Here is a 20,245-nt window from a genome sequence, read left to right as displayed (position 1 = left end):
CTAGCTTACTTTAGTATTCTTTTTGAATGTCTTTTCTCATTTTCAGGGCGCTTTGATTTTGTGTTCATCTGAAATTCATGGATTATTAGTTGTTTGCTATATGTGTGAAGTTCTATCCACTATTTATGTTTTCAATGACTATGCGTACTACTTAAACTGAAAAGGAAGCATGCTAACGTTATTTATTTAAAAAGTGGCATAACTTTAAGTTGAATTATTAACTGATGATTGAGGATTTCTATGAGACGTTTTTTCTTATATAACGACCCGACCGGTCGTTTTTGAGAGTTAGAGCTCCGAACCCCTATTAACTGCTTTTTCCATATCTATTTCTGCTATTGTGACTTGCCGGGATAATTGGTTTTGAGTTTCGGAGTGTTTTGGGACACTTAGTCCCTAAATGAGAGCTTAAACCTTAGGATTTGAACAGTAGTCGGAACTGTATGAAGACAACTCCGGAATAAAATTCCGTCGGTTTCGTTAGCTCCGTTAGGTGATTTTGGGTTTAGGGTCGTGTCCGGATTGTGTTTTGGAGATCCGTAGCTCATTTAGGCTTGAAATGGCGAAAGTCAAATTTTTAGAGTTTTGAGCCAGTAGTGGAATTTTTGATATCGGGGTCATTTTTTGATTCTGGAAGTTGGAGTAGGTCCGTAATATTGATTATGACTTGTGCGCAAAATTTGAGGTCAATCGGACGTGATTTGATAGGTTTCGGCATCGATTGTAGAATTTTGAAGTTTCAAGTTCTTTAAGTTTGAATTGGAGGGTGATTCATGATTTTAGCATTGTTTGATGTGATTTGAGAGCTCGACTAAGTTCGTATGGTGTTTTAGGATTGGTTGGTATGTTTGGTCGAGGTCCCGGGGGCCTCGGATGAGTTTCGGATGCCCAACTGATCGATTTTTGGACTTAGGAGGTTGCTGACATTTTCTAGTGTCTGAGTTTTTGTTTCCATATACGCGATCGCGTGGGGTGATCCGCGATCGTGTAGGCTTAGCTGAGCAGAGGATGGAATTGTTCTTCGCGTTCGTGGAGATGGGCATGCGAACGCGTAGTGATGTGAGGTGGTGGTTCGCGAACGCAGAGACAAGGTCGCGATCGCGTAGGGTTAAGTGTACCAAAGCTGGACCATGCGCTTTGCTCATCGCGAACGCGTGCGGATGTTCGCAATCGCGTGAGTAGGGGAGCCATAGCATCGCGTTTGCGTGGTGTTTTACGCGATCGAGTAGAGTAATTTCTGGGGCAGCAAAATTGTTCTTCGCGATCGCGAGGCTATTTTCGCGATCGCGATTAAGGAATCGCTGGGCAGTGTTAAAGTTTCCAAAAAACGGGGGTTTTGCCATTTTACCAAAAACTTGAGATAGGGAGCTCGGATTTGGATGAGATTTTGAGGGATTTTCAGAGATATCGATTGGGTAACGATTCTTAACTCCTTTATGGTTATATCTCACTAATCTATCATTAATTTTCTCTTTAATTTCGATTTTTGGGGTTGATATTGGGAAAATTTTGGAAGAATTTCTTCAACAAAGATTTCGAGTTTTGAAGGGGATTTGTGGTCGGATTTGAGTAAATTTTATATGGTTAGACTCGTGGGCGAAAGGGTGTTCATATTTTGTGACTTTTACCCGATTCCGAGACGTGAGCCCCACATGCGATTTTTGAGTTAATTTTGGAATTTTCGTTAAAATGTTGATTTCGTTAATTAGATGAGTCTATTATTGTTGTATTTATGATATGTAATTACTTTCGGCAAGATTTGGGCCATTCAGAGCCGGATATTCGTGGGAAAGGCATTGTGACAGATTGATTGAGCTTGGTTCGAGATAAGTGGGTTGCCTAACTTTGTGTGGGGGAAATCCCCTTAAGAGTTGGAACTATTGTGTTATGTGAGCACCGTGTACATGAGGTGATGAGTACGTACACGGGCTAGTTGTGGTAAAACCCGATTTTCTTACCGAGCAGCAACATATTTTCCTGTTATTTTGAGTTATACCATTTTAATGAGTACTAATCTATTTTCATTCTTAATTGAGTTATTCCAATATGTGTAACTATCATGTTTAGTCTAATACAACATGTCTACGTGTCTTAATTATTTATGTGAATTATGTGCAGCATGCTTAGTGAATTTCCTGCTTCTTCCCTGACTGGTACTTAGTCTAAATTGTAAGAATTTCATGATGTAGTTGTATTTCTATCATTCGCGCTGCATATTTACTTTAGGACTATGGAACGGTATTCCGGGAGATTCCCCTATACTGCATATTTACTTTGGGACTACAGAATATTATTTCGGGAGATCCCCCTGTCTTGCATATTTACTTTGGTACTACGGAACGGTATTCCGGGAGATCCCCCTGCACATTTACTTTGGGACTACGGAACGGTATTCCGGGAGATCCCCCTTCACATTTACGTTTGGGACTACGAGACTGTATCTCGGGAGATCCCCTGTTGTGTTTTTGTGTACTGAGATGTTACCTTCTATGACTTCATTGTTATTAAATTTCAGCCTTTATTTTATTGCGGTATTACACTCTATATTGTTTTATTATATATTTACCAGTAGGGCCCTGACCCGACCTCGTCACTACTCGACCGAGGTTAGGCTTGGCACTTACTGGGTACCAATTGTGGTGTACTCATGCTACTCTCTGCACATGTTTTTCGTGTGCAGATCCAGGTGCACCTTATCAGCCGCACTATCAGTGAGCCGGGACAACTTTGGAGACTTCAAGGTATATCTGCCGCTTCCGCAGACCTCGGAGTCCCCTTCTACTCTTTCTCATGTCCATTATCTTATGTATTTTACCTTGTTATACTCTGACATATAGAGACACTAGATTTGTTTTCCTTTTGTAGTTTGTGATTCACGATGTTCCGGGTTTTGGGATTTGTTGTGTATTTTTGAATAGTTGGTTAAATTTATATTTTTATTTCATTATTTCGAAAAATGTTAGGCTTACCTAGTTATAGAGACTAGGTGCCGTCATGACGTCACACGGAGGGGGAAATTGGGTCGTGACAAGTTGGTATCAGATCTCTAGGTTCATAGGTGTCGTGATTCACAAACTGGTTTATTAGAGTCTCGTGGATCGGTGCGGAGACGTCCGTACTTATCTTCGGGAGGCTATGTAACTGTTAAGAACAATCATATTTCTTTGTTCTCCTTGTCGTGCGAGTTACTGACATCAAAAATTCTAAAATTCTATTCTATTCTTTCTCACAAATGGTGAGGACCCATACCGGGAGGACCGATTATCAGTCACCCGAGCCCCCTGTCAGAGCCATCAGAAGCCGGGGTCGAGGTAGAGGATGACCACGTGGTGCAGCCCGAGCACCTGCGAGAGCTGCTTCAGAGGAGCCCCCAGCAGCTCCAGCTGGAGGGCCAGCACCGGAGATCCCTATTGCTACTCCAGCCCTCCAGGAGACTTTAGCTCAGTTCATGAGCATGTTCAACACTCTGGCTCAGGCTGGACTATTTCCGATAGCTCCCGCTACATTTCAGGCCGGGGGAGGGGCATAGACTCCCCTAGTCCGCACTCCTGAGTAGAGCGTCCAGGTTGATCAGGCCCCAGAGTATATTCCTATGCCCCTAGTGGCTCCGGTTCAGCATGAGACCAGGGTAGCTGCTTCTGAGGCAGAGCAGCTCAGACTTGAGAGGTACAAGAAATACCACCCACCTACTTTCTGCGGACTAGCTTCAGATGATGCTATGGGTTTTCTTGAGGAGTGTCATCGTATTCTTCGCACTATGGGCATTGTGGAGACGAGTGGGGTTTCTTTCACCGCTTTCTAGCTGAGGGGAGCGACATATTAGTGGTGGCGTGCCTATGAGCTAAGTAGTCCGGACGAGGCAGCCTCACTCACTTGGACTCAGTTTTTAGAGATGTTCTTACGTGAGTATGTTCCTCAGAGCCTCAGGAATGCTTGGCGCACAGAGTTTGAGCAGCTGCATCAGGGTGCTATGACTGTGTCGGAGTATGCAGTTCGCTTCAGTGATTTGGCCCGACATGCACCGGCCTTAGTGCCACAATTCGAGAGAGGGTTTGACGATTTATTGAGGGTCTCCATCCCAACATCTGAAGTAGTATGGCCAGAAATTGGAGATGGATATTTCTTATCAGCTGGTTGTGGGTATTGGCAGGAGGTTCGAGGGCATGTTTTCCCGGGATAGAGAGGAGAGGGAGGCCAAGAGGTCTCGAGAGGCTGGTTATTATTCGGGAGCTCATGCCCCAGCAACTCGCCATGGTAGGGGTTATGTGAGCCGCCCCGTTCATTCAGCTCTTCCAGCCTCCAGCGGTGTTCCAGCTCCTTCTAGACCCTAGGAGCCTTATTATGCACCGCTAGTATCTAGTGTGCCTCATGCACGGGGTGTTCCTAGCGGCCAGTCCAGCAGACCTGGCCCGAGCCAGTCACAACAGCCACGCCCTCCCAGAGCTTGTTTTGAGTGTGGCGACACTCGCCACATGGTGAGGGATTGCCCCAGGATTAGGAGGGGTGCACCTCCACAGACTTTTCAGCCACAGCGTGCTCCACCAGGTCCTCAGGCTATGATTATAGCACCAGCTGCCACCCCACCTGCTCAACCAGCTCGAGGTGGAGGTCGGGGAGGTAGAGGTCGCCCTAGAGGGGGAGGCCAGGCCAGATATTATGCACTTCCTACTCGTACAGAGGTAGTTTCTTCTGATTTTGTCATTATAGGTATTGTTCCAGCCTGTCATAGAGATGCGTCAGTATTATTTGACCCAGGCTCTACATATTCTTATGTGTCCTCTTATTTTGCCCCGTATTTGGGCATATCTCGGAATTCTTTGAGTTCCCCTTTTTATGTATCTACTCCTGTGGGAGATTCTCTTATTGTGGACCGCGTGTATCGGTCGTGTTTGATTGCTCTTAAGTGATTTTGAGATCAGAGTCGATTTATTATTGCTCAGCATGATGGACTTTGATATTATTTTGGGCATGGACTGGTTGTCGCCCCATTATGCTATTCTTGATTGTCACGCTAAAACCGTGACGCTGGCTATGCCAGGTTTACTGCGATTAGAGTGGAGAGGTACCTTAGAGTATACTCCCAGCAGAGTTATTTCTTTTCTTAAAGCTCAACGAATGGTTGAGAAGGGTGTGACGCGTATCTAGCTTATGTGAGAGATGTCAGTATTGATACCCCTACAGTTGAGTCAGTTTCAGTAGTGAGGGACTTTCCAAATGTGTTTCCAGTTGATCTTCCGGGCATGCCGCCCGACAGAGATATTGATTTTTGTATTGATTTGGTGCCGGGCACTCAGCCCATCTCTATTCCTCCATATCGTATGGCTCCTCCTGAATTGAAGGAGTTGAAAGAGCAGTTAAAAGAATTGCTTGATAAAGGCTTCATTCGGCCCAGTGTGTCACCTTAGGGTGCTCATGTCTTATTTGTGAAGAAGAAGTATGGTTCTATGCGGATGTGTAGTGATTACCGCCAGTTGAACAAAGTCACAGTGAATAACATGTACCCATTGCCTCGTATTGATGACTTATTTGATCAGTTACAGGGTGCCAGAGTGTTTTCTAAGATTGACTTACGTTCGGGTTATCATCAGTTGAAGATTCGGGAGCCGGATATCCCGAAGATTGCTTTCAAGACCAGATATGGTCACTATGAGTTTCTTGTTATGTCTTTTGGGTTGACTAATGCCCCAACAACTTTTATGCACTTGATGCACAATGTGCTCCGACCTTATCTTGACTCATTCGTCATTGTGTTTATTGATGACATTCTGGTATACTCCCGGAGTCGGGAGGATCATGAGCAGCACCTGAGGATTGTACTTCAGACCTTGAGAGAAAAGAAGTTATATGCAAAATTTTCAAAGTGTGAGTTTTGGCTAGACTCAGTGGCATTCTTGGGTCATATAGTATCGAGTGAGGGGATCTAGGTGGATCCGAAGAAGATTGAAGTAGTGCAGAGTTGGTCCAGGTCGTCCTTAGCTACAGAGATCCGGAGTTTTCTTGGTTTGGCGGGGTATTAATGTCGCTTTGTAGTGGGATTTTCATCCATTGCAGCACATATGACCAGGCTGACCCAGAAGGGTGCTCCGTTCAAGTGGACCGAGGAGTGTGAGGAGGGCTTTCAGATGCTCAAGATAGCTTTGACTATAGCCCCAGTATTAGTATTGCCTACAGGTTCGGGGTCCTACACTGTCTATTGTGATGCATTGCAGATTGGTCTCAGCGCAGTGTTGAAGCAGGACGGTAGGGTGATTGCCTACACGTCCAGACAACTAAAGGTGCACGAAAAGAACTATCCTGCCCACGACCTTGAGTTAGCATCTATTATTCATGCCTTGAAGATATGACGACATTATTTGTACGGTGTTCCTTATGAGATTTACACCGATCATCGGAGTTTGCAGCATCTGTTTAAGCAGAAAGATCTTAACTTACGTCAGCGAAGGTGGTTGGAGCTGCTTAAGGATTATGATATCACTATTTTGTACCACCCTGGGAAGGCCAATGTTCTTACCGAGCAACAACATGTTTTCCTGTTATTTTGAGTTATACCATTTTAATGAGTACTAATTTATTTTCATTCTTAATTGAGTTATTCCAATATGTGTAACTATCATGTTAATCTAATACAACATGTCTACGTGTCTTAATTGTTTATGTGAATTATGTGCAGCATGCTTAGTGAATTTCCTACTTCTTCCCTGACTGCCACTTAGTCTAAATTGTAAGAATTTCGTGATGTAGTTGTATTTCTATCATTCGCACCGCATATTTACTTTGGGACTACGGAACGGTATTCCGGGAGATCCCCATGTACTGCATATTTACTTAGGGACTACGGAACGGTATTCCGGGAGATCCTCTTATACTGCATATTTACTTTGGGACTACGGAACGGTATTTCGGGAGATCCCCCTGCACATTTACTTTGGGACTACGGAACGGTATTCCGGGAGATCCCCCTTTACATTTATGTTTGGGACTACGAGATTGTATTTCGGGAGATCCCCTGTTGTGTTTCTGTGTACTGAGATGTTACCTTCTATGACTTCATTGTTGTTAAATTTCAGCCTTTATTTTATTACGGTATTACACTCTATATTGTTTTATTATATATTTACCAGTAGGGCCCTGACCCGACCTCGTCACTACTCGACCGAGGTTAGGCTTGGCACTTACTGGGTACCGATTGTGGTGTACTCATGCTACTCTCTGCACATGTTTTTCGTGTGTAGATCCAGGTGCACCTTATCAGCCGCACTATCAGTGAGCCGGGACAACTTTGGAGACTTCAAGGTATATCTGCCGCGTCCGCAGACCTCGGAGTCCCCTTCTACACTTTCTCATGTTCATTATCTTCTGTATTTTACCTTGTTAGACTCTGACGTATAGAGACACTAGATTTGGTTTTCCTTCTGTAGTTTGTGATTCACGATGTTCCGGATTTTGGGATTTATTGTGTATTTTTGAATAGTTGGTTAAATTTATATTTTTATTTCATTAACCGAAAAATATTAGGCTTACCTAGTTGTAGAGACTAGGTGCCGTCACGACGTCATACGGAGAGAAAATTGGGTCTTGACATCTTTATTGAATTAGTTATATGTACAATGCCAATATTAATGAATATTGTCAGGAACTTATACTTTTATTTTATAACTCAAACACTCATTGAGATAGGTTACACGCGCGATGCGCGTACCCTGAATAATTTTTTTTATTATATTGAATGAAAAATTCTTACAACAACAACAGCAGCAAACCAAGTATGATCCCAACATGTGGGGTCTGGGGAGGGTAGTCTATACGCAGACCTTATGTAACGATCCGACATGTCGTTTTAAGAATTAACGCCCCGTTATGTGACTTAAGATCTTGAATAGTTTTGTAATATGTATTATAACCCCGCGGGTGTGGTCGAGTTTGATTTTCGGAAGATTTGGAAATAAATTGAAAGAACAATTCTTATTTAGAATCTTAAATGGAAAGAGTTGACCGGAGAATTGACTTTTAAGCAAATGACCCCGGAATGGAATTTTGATAATGTCAATAGCTTCGTATGATGATTTTGGACTTAGGCGTATGTCCGTATTTAGATTTGGAAGTTCGTAGGACAATTCGACGCATTTTGTGCGAAAGTTGGAAAATAGACGATTTTTGGAAAGTTCAATCGAAGGTTAAACTTTTGATAACGAGGTCGGTATCCAATTCTGGAAATTGGAATAGGTCTGTTATATCATTTATAACTCGTGTGCAAAATTTTAGGTCAATCGGACTTGATTCGATAGGTTTCGGCGTCGAATGTAGAAGTTGGAAATTTCATAATAGACTAAAGTTTCAAGTGAGTTCGCACAAGACCTAATTTTAAATGATCATAACTCTCATGATACGAAGTGTTATATGGTGTATTACCTTTCAAATGAAAGATCTTTGAGTCTAGTTTCTAACTCTTCAAACCGTTCGTCATTTGGACATTCTTATAAGAAATTATGACCAAATTACCAAAGGCTGGAAAAATGCGATTCTGCGATCAATTCTGCGATCGCAGAATAGTTATGCGATTGCGAAACTGCTTCTGCGACCGCAAACTGGTCACAGAATGGACCATAATAGCTCAGTTCTAGGCACCGAATTTTGCAACTATTGTGCGGTCCGCATACCCATTTTGCGGTCCATTATGCGATCGCAGACCTGCTTTCAGAGGGTTAATCTTTCTATTTTCATAACCCGACCCCATTTTAATAAATAGCCTTTGGGGCTTATTTTGGGGTATTTTTCTGAGGGTTTTAGAGAGAGGTAAGAGCATTTTAGATAGAGAAGTAGGGGAACCTAGCATTCTAATCATCCAATCTTCAAGAATCAAGGAAGCTAATCACAAGATCTTCACATAAGAGGTAAGACTCAACCCCCAGTCTTCAAATTTCGAGTTTGGGGTAAAAGATTGGTGATTAGGAGTATGATTCTTGGGTGTAAGAGTATTATGTATATATGCTTGTACCAATAAGGTTTGTGGGAAGATTGTTGAGATCAAATAAGTAAAGATTGGATTGTGAATGAAGGAAATCTTGTAAAAGAACTTTGTAACCAAATTTGCACACCTAATGTTTGATAAAATGCTCAAATGAGCTGAAACCATGAAAATCTTCCTGATTATGGTTCATTTTTGTTATGTTTCTAAATAGATTGAAGTTGCTAGGATTTTCGGAACCTCGTAGTAATGTAAGGAAGGCTCAAGAAAAATTGGATCCGTCCGGAGGTCAATTCACGTGAGAAAGCTATTTTGGAATATCGGCCTAAGTTCAAAAATGTAAGTATCTTGCCTAACCTTGAGTGGGGGAATTACCCCTTAGGCATCGAGTCTTATGTTTCAAGCCGTATACGCGAGGTGACGAGTACGTACTCGGGCTTATATGTGAAAAATTTACTGAGTTAAAGTCTTAAGCATATTGTGTAGTAAATTGGATAATTGTTGGCATTTATTTAATCATCTATTTGCCATACCTCAATTCGCATTTATTGAATTTATTTTTATATGACAATTTGATGTGAATGTTACTTGTATATTTATGTGAATTCCGTGAGTTTGATGGTTTGATATTTCTTGGAATTTAATTTCATTATGGATTTTTCCTCAGCAAATAATAAATTAAATGAGCTTAAGAAGAGGTGTTTATATAATTATTGAGAATTTGGATTAATAAAGGCGTTGCCCTATGCTGAGTAATTTCTATCCCTGTTGATTGTTTTTGAGGTCTTATACACATTGTGTGGAGCCTTCGGCTATTTGTTGTGAAATTAATTAATTTGTTATATCTTTGGAATTGGTTGTGGCCATTGGGCAAATTGTGTTATGAATTGATTTTGTTATGTTGTCGTGATAATATTCTGTGTAAATTGTTGAGTTATTATATTGAGGATATAAGGGTGGCATTTCACTGTTGATATTATGTGGGTATAAAGGTGGCATTTCACTGTTGTTATGTGTATTGGGATATTATCTGGGCGGAGCGATAAGGGTGGCTATAGGAGAGATAAGGATGGCTATAGGAGAGATAAGGTTGGCTGTAGGAGCGATAAGGGTGGATATTGATATTGTCAGAGCGGAGGGATAATGGAGGTTATTATAGGAGTGATAAGGGTGGCTATAGGAGAGATAAGGGTGACTATTGTCAGGGATGATATGTGATGATGTGGAGTGGTTGCATTGGTGATTTTATGTGATGTTGTGATTTTCCTTGTGTTTATTTTTATACCTTGTGCAATTTGTCTTGTTATTGGTAAATTGATAATAGTCTGATTTATGTTGAAATGGGGAGCCTGTGGCTATTGTCAGGGATGATATGTGATGATGTGGAGTGGTTGCATTGGTGATTTTATGTGATGTTGTGATTTTTCTTGTGTTTATTTTTATACCTTGTGCAATTTGTCTTGTTTTTGGTAAATTGATAATAGTCTGATTTATGTTGAAATTGGGAGCTTGTGGCTATTGCCAGGCGGTTGTGATAAAGAAATGTGGGCACGGGGTGCCGTGAGTAAATAATGATGATATTGGCACATGAATTGTCCGTGCAGTTGAGATATGAAACGTGGGCACGAAGTGCCGGAAAAAATATGATGGCTTTATTATTGGAACGTGAACTATCCGTGCAAATGTGATATGAAAAATGGGCATGAGGTGCTGGAAAAATATGATGATTTAATTATGGGCACGAAGTGCCGTAAAAATATAAAAATGGGCTGAGACCCGTATTTACGAAAAATATAAAAAGGGCTGAGACCCGTATTTTTATGATTATGAAATGAGGTGTCACATGGTGACTTTTAATTGAAAGAATTATATTCAAAATATTTATTTGGAAGAATTTTTATTCAAAAAGTAGTATTTGAAGGAATTGTATGTGAAATACATTTATTTGAGGAAATTATATTTGAAAAAGATTTATTGAAGAATTATATTTGAAAGATATTTATTTGAGGAAGTTATATTTGAAAGAGAGTTATTTGGAAGAATTATATGTGAAAGATATTTATTTGAAGAACTTTATTTAATTGAGTGTACTTGTATTTATTACTTGTCAAGCAATATTAATAGTGTTATTGATGCCATGCCGGGCATATCACTGGTTGATTTGTGTTGCTTATTGTTATTTATTTCTTATTATTTTGTATACTATATTGCACATGTTATTAGACTAGTGAGTGTCTTAACTGTACCTCGTCTCTACTCCACTGAGGTTAGTCTTGACACTTACTGGGTACCGACTGTAGTGTACTCATACTACACTTCAGCATATTTTTGTGCAGAGCCAGGTGTTTGAGATATCGAACTTGAACAGAGTTAGAGTGGGATCGCAAGGATTCAAGGTAGAGCTGCTTGGTCGTCACAGTTCCTTGGAGTATTTTCCTTTTCTTATACTGTAATTTATTGTTCAAACAGTATTGAGTATTCGATCCTCGAGATCATTTCATGTATTCAGTTAGAGTTCGTGACTTAGTATTACCAGTATTGGGAGGTTGTTATATTTGTAATTATTTCCGCTGTTGGTAAAAAAAATGGCTTGAATTGTTATAAAATCGGCTTACCTAGTCTTAGAGACTAAGTGCCATCACGACGCCTGTGGGAAGATTTTGGGTCGTGACACCTTACCCCTACCTAATACAGGTAGAGAGGCTGTTTCCAATAGACCCTCGGCTCAGGAAGGGCAAGAAGAAGAAGAGGAAAGCAAGGAAGGAAGAAAGAAGGAAGAGAAAAGAAAAAAAGAGAGATAAAAGATAAGTAGTACCAAATAATAGCAATAGGGAATACAATACCCGAGGCGGACAAAACCACATAACGTAATAAAAATCTAAGAATATGAATAGACATGCATGCTACTTAGACTATCGGTGAACAACTAAAAACTACCCACTAACCTTCTACCTTAATCCTCGACCTCCACACCCTCCTATTAAGGGTCATGTTCTCAGTGAGCTGAAGAAGCGCCATGTCTTGTCTAATCACCTCTCCCCAGTACTTCTTAGGCCTACCTCAACCTCTTCTCAAACTCTCCATGGCCAACCTCTCACACCTCCTGACATGAGCATCAATGCTTCTTCTCTGAACATGTCCGAACCATCTCAACCTCAACTCCCGCATCTTGTCCTCCACGGAGGCTACTCCCACTCTGTCCCGGATAGCTTCATTCTTAATCTCATCTCTCCCGGTACACCCACACATCCATCTCAACATCCTCATCTATGCTACTTTCATCTTCTGCACGTGAGAGTTCTTGACTGGCCAACACTAACTCCGATAAAACATAGCTGGTCGAACCACCACTCGATAAAACTTACCCTTAAGTCTTGGCGGCACATTCTTATCACATAAAACACCGGAAGCGAGCCTCCACTTCATCCATCCCGCTCCGATGCGATATGCGACATCTTCATCAATCTCCCCGTTACCCTGGATAATAGACCCGAGATACTTAAAACTCGCTCTCTTGGGGATAACTTGAGCATTAAGCTTAACCTCTACGTCTGCATCATGGGACCCATCACTGAATTTGCACTTCAAGTATTGTGTCTTGGTTCTACTGAGTTTGAAACCTTTAGACTCCAAGGTCTGTCTCCAAACCTCCAACCTCGCGTTAACTCCACTTCGCGTCTCGTCAATCAACACTATATCATCGGCAAATAGCATGCACCAAGGCACCTCCCCCTAGATGTGTCGCGACAGTACATCCATTGCCAAGGCAAATAAAAAAGGGCTAAGAGCCGATCCCTGGTGCAACCCCATATTTGGAAGGATTTTTATTCAAAAAGTAGTATTTGAAGGAAATGTATGTGAAATATATTTATTTGAGGAAATTATATTTGAAAAAGATTTATTGAAAGAATTATATTTGAAAGATATTTATTTGAGAAAATTATATTTGAAAGAGAGTTATTTGGAAGAATTATATGTGAGAGAAATTTATTTGAAGAGCTTTATTTAATTGAGTGTACTTGTATTTATTATTTGTCGAGCAATATTAATAGTGTTCTTGTTTCCATGCTGGGCATGTCACTGGTTGATTTGTGTTGCCCTTATTGTTATTTATTTTCTATTATTTTGTATACTATATTGCACAGGTTATTAGACTAATGAGTGTCTTGACTGTACCTCGTCTCTACTCCACTGAGGTTAGTCTTGATACTTACTGGATACCGACTGTGGTGTATTCATACTACACTTCAGCACATTTTTGTGCAGATCCAGATGTTTGAGATATCGGACTTGAATAGAGTTAGAGTGGGATCGCAAGGATTCAAGGTAGAGCTGCTTGGTCGTCGCAGTTCCTTGGAGTCTTTCTCTTTTATTATACTGTTATTTATTATTCAAACAATATTGAGTATTCGATCCTGGAGATCATTTCATGTATTCAGTTAAAGTTCGTGACTCAGTATTACCAGTCTTGGGAGGTTGTTATATTTGTAATTATTTCCGCTGTTGGTAAAAAAATGGCTTGAATTGTTATAAAATCGGCTTACCTAGTCTTAGAGACTAAGTACCATTACGACGCCTGTGGCGAGATTTTGGGTTGTGACACCTTACCCCTACCTAATGCAGGTAGAGAGGCTGTTTCCATAGACTCTCGGCTCAGGAAGGGCAATAAGAAGAAGAGGAAAGCAAGGAAGGAAGAAAGAAGGAAGAGAAAAGAAAAAAAGAGAGATAAAAGATAAGTAGTACCAAATAATAGCAATAGGGAATACAATACCTGAGGCAAACAAAACCACATAACGTAATAAAAATCTAAGAATATGAATGGACATGCATGCTACTAAGACTATCGGTGAACAACTAAAAACTACCCACTAACCTTCTACCTTAATCCTCGACCTCCACACCCTCCTATCAAGGGTCATGTCCTCAGTGAGCTGAAGCAGCGCCATGTCCTATATAATCACCTCTCCCCAGTACTTCTTAGGCCTACCTCGACCTCTTCTCAAGCTCTCCATTGCCAACCTCTCACACCTCCTGACATGAGCATCAATGCTTCTTCTCTGAACATGTCCGAACCATCTCAGCCTCGACTCCCGTATCTTGTCCTTCACGGAGGCTACTCTTACTCTGTCCCGGATAGCTTCATTCTTAATCTCATCTCTCCTGGTACACCCACACATCCATCACAACATCCTCATCTATGCTACTTTTATCTTCTGCACGTGAAAGTTCTTGACTGGCCAATACTAACTACGATAAAACATAGCTGGTCAAACCATCACTCGATAAAACTTACCCTTAAGTCTTGGCGGCACATTCTTATCACATAAAATACCGGAAGCGAGCCTCCACTTCATCCATCCCGCTCTGATGCGATATGCGACATCTTCATCAATCTCCCCGTTACCCTGGATAATAGACCTAAGATACTTAAAACTCGCTCTCTTGGGGATAACTTGAGCATCAAGCCTAACCTCTACGTCTGCATCATGGGTCCCGTCACTGAATTTGCACTCCAAGTATTCTGTCTTAGTTCTACTCAGTTTGAAACCTTTAGAGTCCAAGGTCTGTCTCCAGACCTCCAACCTCGTGTTAACTCCACTTAGCGTTTCGTCAATCAACACTATATCATCAGCAAATAACATGCACCAAGGAACCTCCCCTGGATGTGTCGCGACAGTACATCCATCGCCAAGGCAAATAAAAAAGGACTAAGAGTCGATCCCTGATGCAACCCCATCACCACAGGAAAATGCTCCGAGTCACCACCCACAGTCCTCACCCGAGTCTTAGCATCATCATACATATCCTTAATCACCCTAATGTACGCTACCGGAACGCCGCTAACCTCCAAACACCTCCACAATACCTCCCTCAGGACTTTATCATATGCTTTATCAAGGTCAATAAATACCATATGTAAATCTTTCTTCCTCTCCCCGTACTGCTCCACTAATCTCCTTACCAGATGAATCCCTTCCGTAGTCGAATGCCCCGGCATGAATCCAAGCTGATTCTCGGAAATAGACACGCACATTCTCACCCTGGCCTCAACCACCCTCTCTCAAACCTTCATAGTGTGACTCAATAACTTGATACCCCTAGAATTGTAGTAATTTTGGATATCACCCTTGTTCTTGTAAAGAGGAACCATCGTACTCCACCTACATTCTTCGGGCATCTTCTTCGTCTTAAAAATAACATTAAACAGCCTAGTGAGCCACTCCGAACCTGCCCGCCCCGCGCTCTTCCAGAATTCCACCGGGATTTCGTGTGGCTCCGTCGCTCTGCCCCTGCATATCTTACGCATTGCCCCTTCTACTTCCTCTATCGTAATCCGCCTACAGTACCCAAAAATTCTTATTGGATAAAAATTATAATTACAATTAAATATTTAAAACTTAGGATGAGCTATTATTAAGATTTGAATCACCAACAAAAAAATCACTTTAATGTTAAGAACAATCCTAATTAACCAAAAAAGTCTTTGATTTAACTAATTTACGAAAAATCCAAATCATTCTTTTCGAAATTTATAATAAAATAGATTATAATATAGTAGTAAGAGTCAAGCTGTTAAAAGTACAAACGTTAAAAACAATAAGAATGAAACATTAGAAGACAAAATATATTCTAAGTTAGTTGCCATTAATTAATTTTCTTTCTGGTATACGTTCAAATAAATGACAACTCCCTATACTTTTTTCTGTACAAAGTTACTTATTTTAAAATATTAACTTAATGTATATATTTTAGAACTTAGCATTTGATAACTTGATTTACATGTTCTTCATATACACATATTTACTGATTGACGCTAACCACACGTGCAACGCACATACACTAAAACTAGATTGATTTTGTTGTTATTGCATAGTAATATATACTATATTAAAAGCACGAAAGCCCTTAGCGAAATGTCGTTCGCCTTTTTTACCCTTTAAAAATAGATTTCATACTAAACAAAATAGTCATTTGATTATTTTTCTAATATTTAGGACTTCAAAATCAATTAATATTCTACTTACTAAATCTTTCCTTATTTGGATCATGTACAAATTCCTAATATTCAGGACTTTAAATTTAATATAAATTTTATTTTATAATATATTTTTCCTTATTTTACCAACTTTATATCCTTATGCATGGACTTTTTTTTTTTTTTTTTGAGTTTAATACGAGGCACTTAAAATTTTCCATGTTCTTAGATTCTTTTCCCAAATATTACTGATAATAGAATACCTAAAATCATTAGAAATCAGCAATGCATGTTCTTTTTCGTTTTGACTTTTTAAGAGTTAAATTTAATTTCAAGTATAAATTTCTAGAAGTTTAAACTAACATGGTAATATTAATTTAAAAATAAATCGAGCTACAGCCATACTATGTAAAATTATAACTACAATTGTTATTTTAATATTTTGATAAACTAATATATTTGGAACTTTAAAATAACTATAAAGTTTTTATTTTTTTACAAGAAGATGTCCACTTAACTTACATATAATTATAATGAACTTTGAAAAAAACCCTTATGTAATTAGGTTACAAAGAACAAATTCCATCACCATCCATAAAAAGAAATATAAATATCAAACGGAACGGTTTTAATATTAGACTCAAACCCGAGAAAAAAAAAAGAAACAACGAAAAATTCAGAGGACATTTTTAAACTTTTAGTCTCTTTTGTTATAAAAGTAGCTTAACTTTATTTTTTTAACAAATGATATTTATTTTAAAATCTTGATAAATTAAAATTAGATTTTATCATTTTATTCTCCAGAAAAAAAACTGATTTTCGTGTAATAATTCGCATAAAACTTTTATACTCCATTTTATATCTACTGAACAAAATATTTTTTTGTATAATAATATTATAAATAAAGAGTTTTTAAAGAGATGTTAGATGAGATACAATAACATAATATATTTATATTTTAAATAATAAAATATCTATTAACTACAAAATATTATACAGCTAATTCAACAAAATTCATCATCTTTGCATGTACGGAAGATATTAAATTCACAATTATTGTGTCAATTTAATAACAATAATAATTATTATTTAAATTAATATTTGATTTATCTATTATTATTTTCAACAATTTCTTCTTCTTGTATACGTTTATACTGATTAACGTGATGCACACGTGCAACACACGTACACTAAAACTAGTACTATATTAAAAGCACGAATCCCCTATCGAAATGTTGACCGACCTTTTTGCCCTTCGTAAGTGTATTTTATGGTGGATAAAATTATAATTGTGAACACTAATTATTTTTCTGGAAAAGAAAACCAAAAACCGCCGTTTGTTGCCTTTTTCTGTTGAGTACAACTTATTCTTATTTAGGTTTTGCATTCATTATAAAATTTAGGATTTCTCTGTCAATTAAGGTTACTAATTAATGCTACCTCTTACTTTGTTTAGGTATTCTTTTGTTTTGTTTAGGCATACGATTCACTTATTTTTCTTTGTTTGGAAAAAATAAAAAATTGCCATGTCTTTTCTTTGTTTAGTTTTAGGATTCACTATTATTTTCTTTTTGTGGAGGAAAACCAAAAAAAAATGCCCCCTTTTTTTTGAATACAGATTTCCTTTATTTAGGTTTAGATCCTTTTCTTTGTTTTGATTTGGCATTGACTAATTTTTTTTGGTGGAAAACTAAAAAAATTAAGACTGAGGCATAACTTTTATTGTTGTTGTTGAATTGACATTGTGTCTAAATATTTTTTTGACGTATTCTTTCTTTGTTTAGGTTTACGATTCCCTTATCTTTAGATTCCTTTTACCAAAATTGCAAAATTCAGCCATTAATATCACTTTAGGTTTAGGATTAATTTACCGATTATAATTTTACTTACGTTGATTTTTAAACTTTTAAACCAACGCCATTTAGTATAAAGAGGAGCTCAATATTTCATTAAAAGAATCTTGATAGTGTCAGATGTCGCCATGTCAGCCAAGGTAAACTTACTTGTACTTTGAGGTAAATTTTATAACCTTTAGTTTGTCCGTATGTTCTTGATAGTAGATAATTACAATATTAAATGTTGTCATGTCATGATTATTGTTTACAATATCTCATTTACAATTATTATTTTAAATTGACTTATTTACATTTTGTACAAATTGTTTGGATTATTAATGCAGTTCGTAACAGCAAATTAGTTAGGCATTGCAACTCATTTCAATTAAATATATTATTAATTTAAGTTTATTTCCCCCCTATATCTTATTAATGAATTCATATTGATTTTAGACATTGCCGTAAGATAAATATTTTTGTTCTTACTAGAAAGCAGGTAGAGCTTACAAGGAGGATGATGGTATTCTAGCAAGTTTACGATAAAGATCCAACAAATAAAATGTCATTTGTGTGTACGTAGAGCTTACCCTCTCAACCAAGTAACTTTTAAGCCCTTCTTAGTGGCAAGAGTTGGCAGAAAAATTTTAAAGTATGAAAGCACCACAATATGAAGTTGTATGTTACAACCGAGAGTCATATGAGCAACGCCCAATACCTTCAACGATCTAAATTAACGTGAGATTTTATAATTTTAAGGGAGTACGGTGTAATCTTTCTCAAGAGAATCGACTCAGGTATGTTAAGGCTAATCCTTTTTTTTTTTTTTTGGCATGATCCAAGAAACGATACGTAAATGTAATGATATTCCATAAGTGGTTCTACTCTTAACAGTTAAGGATATCTATGTTATTTATTCCCGTAAAGATAATAATTGATTGACAGAGCAATTGTTAGAAACACTATTTTGAATTTTTGTGAGAGGACTAAAAGATACTGTAGTTGAAACAATTCTATATGAAATAAAGGAAGTATTTATTTTAAAATAGATTATATGATTAAATTATTTCCCCATCGGCTATACCATCTCATAACCCCTTTAAAATTATTGTTTAAGTCAGAATTGAGAGAGAAGAAAAAAGTCATCATCTGAATATCCTGGTATCTACTAGCTCTCATACGGCCAACTGGATAGGTTTAAATTGTCTACTCCTAGGGTATCTATAAATTTGCCATTTCATGTTAGTGGATTAAAGGATTCAGGCTTTACAATCACTAAGTATAACCTGGAATGAGCTAGTGATATAGCATCTATTCAGTTGGACAAGCTTACAAATCTTTCACACCTCAAATTGGATTTAGTACTAAGCTACATCTTGTAAATTGAACTGTACTGTATATGTTTTCATCGAGTTATGAATAATGTATTCCTATTTTGTATGTCGGATCTAGTATGGACCAAGCTTTTGGATTCTACTCTTTAATTGGATTTAGTTCTAAGCCACATCTTGTAATAAGGGGACACAATATTTCTTTTAGATTCTTTTGGTAAATGTATATCCACTTTGTAAACTTAGTGTGAGTAATGAAGGTAAAATACTCTCTATGCAACTGTTGTGCCTATACGGTAGGAATAAAGGTAGTAAATATGAGTTATATTCACTAATTTAATGTAATTACTTTAAAAGCATGTCTAAGTATGTATCTAATTCCCTATTGAGGTGTTTGATAAAGATGTTAAAGTTTATAATATAGTAATACATGCATCTTCATGTATATTCATTTACCACCGTACTACGGTCGGTCGGGCAGTCATGCATTTACCACCAATCTAAGGGCGGTTGGGCAGTTACCACCGGTTAGGCATCATTATTTACCGCCGGTTGGGCAGACATGAATATTCATTTACCACCGAGCTACGGCCGGTCGGGCAGTTACTACTGATCAGTTGGGAAGTCATGCATCATACGATATGGATAATAGTCTCAAAGAGAAGCATTGTATATATATAAGTATAATACGTATGCATATACGGTGGCACTTTAGATATTCAGGTTGATTCTTATATGTTTTTAATTAATGTTGACTTACTGTTATGTTTCAGTTCTGCCTTACATACTCAGTACATTATTCGTACTGACGTCCTTTTGTTGGGGATTGTCACGACCCAAAATTTTACTAGTCGTGATGGAACCTAACTCAACCCGTTAGGTAAGCCAATTTCCAACTATCCAATTCCAATGAAATTAATTAAAAGAAAATATCTAAAACCGATACATCTTCCCAAGAACTGGTAATACAAATCATGGACTTCTAAGAATAGAGTATACAAAGCGGAAATGAAATAAATACATAGTCTGTTTGAATAATACATAAACAGAGCTTTTATAAATCTAAGGCTACCCTGAACAAGAGGCAGCTACAACAAGAACGCAGGTACATCTTCAAATCCCGCAACCATCGAGCACAATA

The sequence above is a fragment of the Nicotiana tomentosiformis genome, chromosome 3 (genome assembly GCF_000390325.3).
Source record: "Nicotiana tomentosiformis chromosome 3, ASM39032v3, whole genome shotgun sequence".
NCBI lineage: Eukaryota > Viridiplantae > Streptophyta > Magnoliopsida > Solanales > Solanaceae > Nicotiana > Nicotiana tomentosiformis.
Note: the sequence above shows the minus strand (reverse complement) of the source record.